Here is a 6,000-nt window from a genome sequence, read left to right as displayed (position 1 = left end):
CCTCATTCTGCACAGAAGAATTATGTCCTTGATGCACCGCTAGGTGAAAGGCCGGCTGCGGGAGCAGATGCTGATGTTTTGAACGTCTGGCAAGCTCGATCTGGTGAATACTCGATAGTTTAGTGTGCCATGCTTTACGGCTTAGAATCGGGACTTCAAAGACGTTTTGAATGTCATGGAGCATATGAGATGTTCCAAGAGTTGAAGTTAATATTTCAAGAAAATGCCCGAGTTGAGAGATATGAAGTATCCAATAAGTTCTACAGCTGCAAGATGGAGGAGAACAGTTCTGTCAGTGAACACATACTCAAAATGTCCAGGTATCATAATCACTTCACTAGCTGGGAGTTAATATTCCAAATGATTGTGTTATTGAGAGAGTTCTTCAATCAGTGCCACCAAGCTACAAAAGCTTCGTGATGAACTATAATATGCAAGGGATGGAGAAAACAATTCCCGAGCTCTTCACAATGCTAAAAGCTGCGGAGGTAGAAATCAAGAAGGAGCATCAAGTGTTGATGGTTAACAAGACCACTAGTTTCAAGAAAAAGGGCAAGGGAAAGAAAGGGAACTTCAAGAAGAATGGCAAGCAAGTTGCCACTCCTGTGAAGAAGCCCAAAGTTGGACCCAAGCCTGAAACTGAGTGCTTCTATTGCAAAGGGACTGGTCACTGGAAGCGGAACTACCCCAAGTATTTGGCGGATAAGAAGGATGGCAAAGTGAACAAAGGTATATTTGATATACATGTTATTAATGTATACCTTACTAATGCTCGTATTAGCGCCTGCGTATTTGATACTGGTTCGGTTGCTCATATTTGTAACTCGAAACAGGAGCTACGGATTAAACGAAGATTGGCTAAGGACGAGGTGACGATGCACGTCGGGAGTGGTTCCAACGTCGATGATCGCCATCAGCATGCTACCTCTACATCTACCTTCGGGATTAGTTTCAGACTTGAATAACTGTTATTTGGTGCCAGCATTGAGCATGAACATTATATCTGGATCTTGTTTAGTGTGAGAGGGTTATTCATTTAAATCAAAGAATAATGGTTCTTCTAATTATATGAGTCATGTCTTTTATGGTCATGCGCCCTTGAAGAGTGGTCTATTTCTGTTGATATCTCGATTGTGGTGATACACTCATTCATAATATTGATGCCAAAAGATGCAAAGTTGATAATGATAGTGCATTCTATTTGTGGCACTGCCGTTTAGGTCATATTGGTGTAAAGCGCATGAAGAAACTCTATGCAAATGCACTTTTGGAATCACTTGATTATGAATCATTTGATACTTGCAAACCATGCCTCATGGGCAAGATGACTAAAACTCCGTTCTCCGGAACAATGGAGCAAGCCAATGACTTATTGGAAACAATACATATTGATGTATGCGGTTCAATGAGTGTTGAGGCACGCGACGCATATCGTTATTTTCTAACCTTCACAGATGATTTGAGCAGATATGGGTATATCTACTTAATGAAACACAAGTCTAAAACATTTGAAAAGTTCAAAGAATTTTAGAGAGAAGTGGAGAATCATCGTAACAAAAAAAATAAAGTTTCTACAATCTAATCATAGAGGCGAATATTTGAGTTACGAGTTTGGCCTTCATTTAAAACAATGTGGAATAGTTTCACAACTCACGCCACCTGGAACACCAGAACGTAATGGTGTGTCCGAACATCGTAACCGTACTTTATTAGATATGGTGCGATCTATGATGTCTCTTACAGATTTACCACTATCATTTTGGGGTTATGCATTAGAGACAGCTGCATTCATGTTAAATAGGGCACCATCTAAATCCGTTGAGACGACATTGTATGAATTGTGGTTTGGAAAGAAACCAAAGTTGTTCTTTCTTAACGTTTGGGGTTGCGACACTTATGTCAAAAGGCTTCAACCTAATAAGCTCGAACCCAGATCGGAGAAGTGCATCTTCATAGGATACCCTAAGGAAACAATTGGGTACACCTTCTACCACAGATCTGAAGGCAAGATCTTTGTTGCCAAGAATGGAACCTTTCTAGACAAGGAGTTTCTCTCGAAAGAAGTGAGTGGGAGGAAAGTAGAACTTGATGAGGTAATTGTACCTTCTCTCGAATTGGAAAGTAGCTCATCACAAAAAACCGTTCTCGTGATGCCTACACCAGCTAGAGAGGAAGCTAATAATGATGATCATGAAACTTCAGATCAAGTTACTACTGAACCTCGTAGGTTAACCAGAGCACATCGCACTAGAGTGGTACGGTAATCCTATTATGGAAGTCATGTTACTAGACCATGGCAAACCTGTGAACTATGAAGAAGCTATGATGAGCCCAGATTATGATAAATGGGTTGAGGCCATGAAATCTGAGATATGATCCATGTATGAGAACAAAGTGTGGACTTTGGTGGATTTGCCCGATGATCGGCGAGCCATAGAGAATAAATGGATCTTCAAGAAGAAGACTGACGTTGATGGTAATGTTACTGTCTACAAAGCTCGACTTGTCGCAAAAGGTTTTTGACAAGTTCAAGGAGTTGACTACGATGAGACTTTCTCACCCGCATCGATGCTTAAGTCTGTCCAAATCATGTTAGCAATTGTCGCATTATATGATTATGAAATCTGGAATGGACGTCAAAACTGCATTCCTTAATGGATTTCTTAAAGAAGAGTTGTATATGATGCAACCAGAAGGTTTTGTCGACCCTAAAGGTGTCAACAAAGTGTGCAAGCTCTAGCGATCCATCCATATGGACTGGTGCAAGCATCTCGGAGTTGGAATATACACTTTGATGAGGTGATCAAAGCATATGGTTTTATACAGACTTCTGGAGAACCCTGTATTTACAAGAAAGTGAGTGGGAGCTCTGTAGCATTTCTAATATTATATGTGGATGCCATATTGTTGATTGGGAATGATGTAGAATTTCTGGATAGCATAAAAGGATACTTGAATAAAAGTTTTTAAATGAAAGACCTCGGTGAAGCTCTTATATATTGGGCATCAAGATCTGTAGAGATAGATCAAGACGCTTAATAGGACTTTCACAAAGCACATACCTTGACAAAGTTTTGAAGAAGTTCAAAATGGATCAATCAAAGAAAGGGTTCTTGCCTGTGTTGCAAGGTGTGAAATTGAGTCAGACTCAATGCCTGACCACTTCAGAAGATAAAGAGAAAATGAAAGTCATTCCCTATGCCTCAGCCATAGGTTCTATCATGTATGCTATGTTGTGGACCATACCTGATCTGTGCCTTGCCATAAGTCTGGCAGGGAGGTACCAAAGTAATCCAGGAGTGGATCACTGGACAACGGTCAAGAACATCCTGAAGTACCTGAAAAGGACTAAGGATATGTTTCTCATTTATGGAGGTGACAAAGAGCTCGTCGTAAATGGTTACGTCGATGCTAGTTTTGACACTGATCCAGATGACTCTAAGTCACAAACCGGATACGTATTTATTTTGAATGGTGGAGCTGTCAGTTGTTGCAGTTCCAAGCAAAGCGTCGTGGCGGGATCTATGTGTGAAGCGGAGTACGTAGCTGCTTTGGAAGCAGCAAATGAAGGAGTCTGGATGAAGGAGTTCATATTCGATCTAGGTGTAATACCTAGTGCATCGGATCCAATGGAAATCTTTTGTGACAATACTGGAGCAATTGCCTTAGTGAAAGAATCCAGATTTCACAAAAGAACCAAACACATCAAGAGACGCTTCAAATCCATCCGTGATCAAGTCAAGGAGGGAGACATAGAGATTTGCAAAATACATACAGATCTAAATATAGCAGACCCATTGACTAAGCCTCTTCCACGATCAAAACATGATCAACACCAAGACTCCAAGGGTGTTAGATTATTGACTCTAGTGCAAGTGGGAGACTGAAGGAAATATGCCCTAGAGGCAATAATAAAGTTGTTATTTTATATTTCCTTATTCATGATAAAAGTTTATTATTCATGCTGGAATTGTATTGATCGGAAACCTAAATACATGTGTGAATACATAGACAAACACTGTGTCCCTAGTGAGCCTCTACTTGACTAGCTCATTGATCAAAGAATGGTTAAGGTTTCCTAACCAAGGACATGAGTTGTCATTTGATAATGGGATCACATCATTAGGAGAATGATGTGATGGACAAGACCCATCCGTTAGCTTAACATATTGATTGTTCAGTTTTATTGCTATTGCTTTCTTCATGTCAAATACATATTCCTTTGACTATGAGATTATGCAACTCCCGGATACCGGAGGAATGCCTTGTGTGCTATCAAACATTACAACGTAACTGAGTGATTATAAAGATGCTCTATAAGTATATCCAAAGGTGTTTGCTGAGTTGGCATAGATCGAGATTAGGATTTGTCACTCCGAGTATCGGAGAGGTATCTCTAGGCTCTCTCGGTAATACACATCATAAGAAGCCTTGCAAGCAAAGTGACTAATAAGTTAGTTGCAGGATGATGTATTATGGAATGAGTAAAGAGACTTGCCGGTAACGAGATTGAACTAGGTATGACGATACCGACGATCGAATCTCGGGCAAGTAACATACCGATGGACAGAGGGAATTACATATCTTGTCATAACGGTTCGACCGATAAAGATCTTCGTAGAATATGTAGGAGCCAATATGGGCATCCAAGTTCTGCTATTGGTTATTGATCGGAGAGGTGTCTCGGTCATGTCTACATAGTTCTGGAACCCCTAGGGTACGCACGCTTAACATTCAATGATGATATTGTAATATATGAGTTATGTGATTTGGTTACCCAATGTTGTTCGGAGTCCCGAATGAGATCACGGACATAACAAGGAGTCTCGAAATGGTTGAGAGGTAAAGATTGATATATAGGATGATAGTATTCGGACACTTGAAGTGTTTCGGAGGGAACATGGTACATATCGGGTCATCGGAAGGGGTTTCGGGCGCCCCCGGCAAAAGATATGGGCCTAATGGGCCAAGAGGGAAAACTCACCAGCCATCAGGGGCTGGTGCATCCCCCATATGGGCCGAACCAAAGGAGAAGGAAAGATGGGAAGGGAGAAGGAAAGGGGGGATTCAGCCTCCCCTTTCCTTCCCTCCTCCCTCCTCTTTCCTTCCCCCTCCGATAAATAAGGAAGGGGGGGGGGCGTCCGGCCTAGGAGGAACCCAAGTAGGATTCGATCCTACTTGGGGCGCCTCCTTGCCTCTCCCCTGTCCCTCCCACCTATATATATGGGGGGCGCCCCTAGCACACCTCAGACAATTGTTAGCCGAGTGTGGCGCCCCCCTCCACCGTTTACTCCCACGGTCATATCTTCGTAGTGCTTAGGCGAAGCCCTGCGCGGATCACTTCACCATCACTGTCACCACACCGTAGTGCTGACGGAACTCATCTACTACCTCGACAACTTGCTAGATCAAGAAGGCGAGGGACGTCACCAAGTTGAACGTGTGCAGAACTCGGAGGTGTCATACATCTGGTACTTTATCAGTGGATCACGAAGAAAGTTTGACTACATCAACCGTGTTGTGAAACGCTGCTACCTCTTGAGCATGCATTGGTTTTCCCTTGAAGAGGAAATGGTGATGCAGCGAAGTAGCGTAAGTATTTCCCTCAGTTTTGAGAACCAAGGTATCAATCTAGTAGGAGACAATGCACAAGTCACCTAGTACCTGCACAAACAATCAAGAACCTTGCAACCAACATGATAAAGGGGTGGTCAATCCCTTCACCGTCACTAGCAAAAGTGAGATCTTGTAAAGATAGCAAAGTAATTTTTTTGGTATTTTTGTTGTATAGATTGGAAAGTAAAGATTGCAAAATAGTAAACGAGATGCGATGTAAATAAAAGAGATGTAATATAATAGGAAAGAGACCCCGGGGCCATAGGTTTCACTAGTGGCTTCTCTCAAGATAGCATGTATTACGGCGGGTGAACAAATTACTGCCGAGCAATTGATAGAAAAGCGCATAATTATGAAGATATCTAAGGCAATGATCATGAACAT

This window comes from Triticum aestivum, chromosome 4A (assembly GCF_018294505.1).
Source record: "Triticum aestivum cultivar Chinese Spring chromosome 4A, IWGSC CS RefSeq v2.1, whole genome shotgun sequence".
NCBI classification, from domain to species: Eukaryota; Viridiplantae; Streptophyta; class Magnoliopsida; order Poales; family Poaceae; genus Triticum; species Triticum aestivum.
This window is presented reverse-complemented; position numbering follows the sequence as displayed.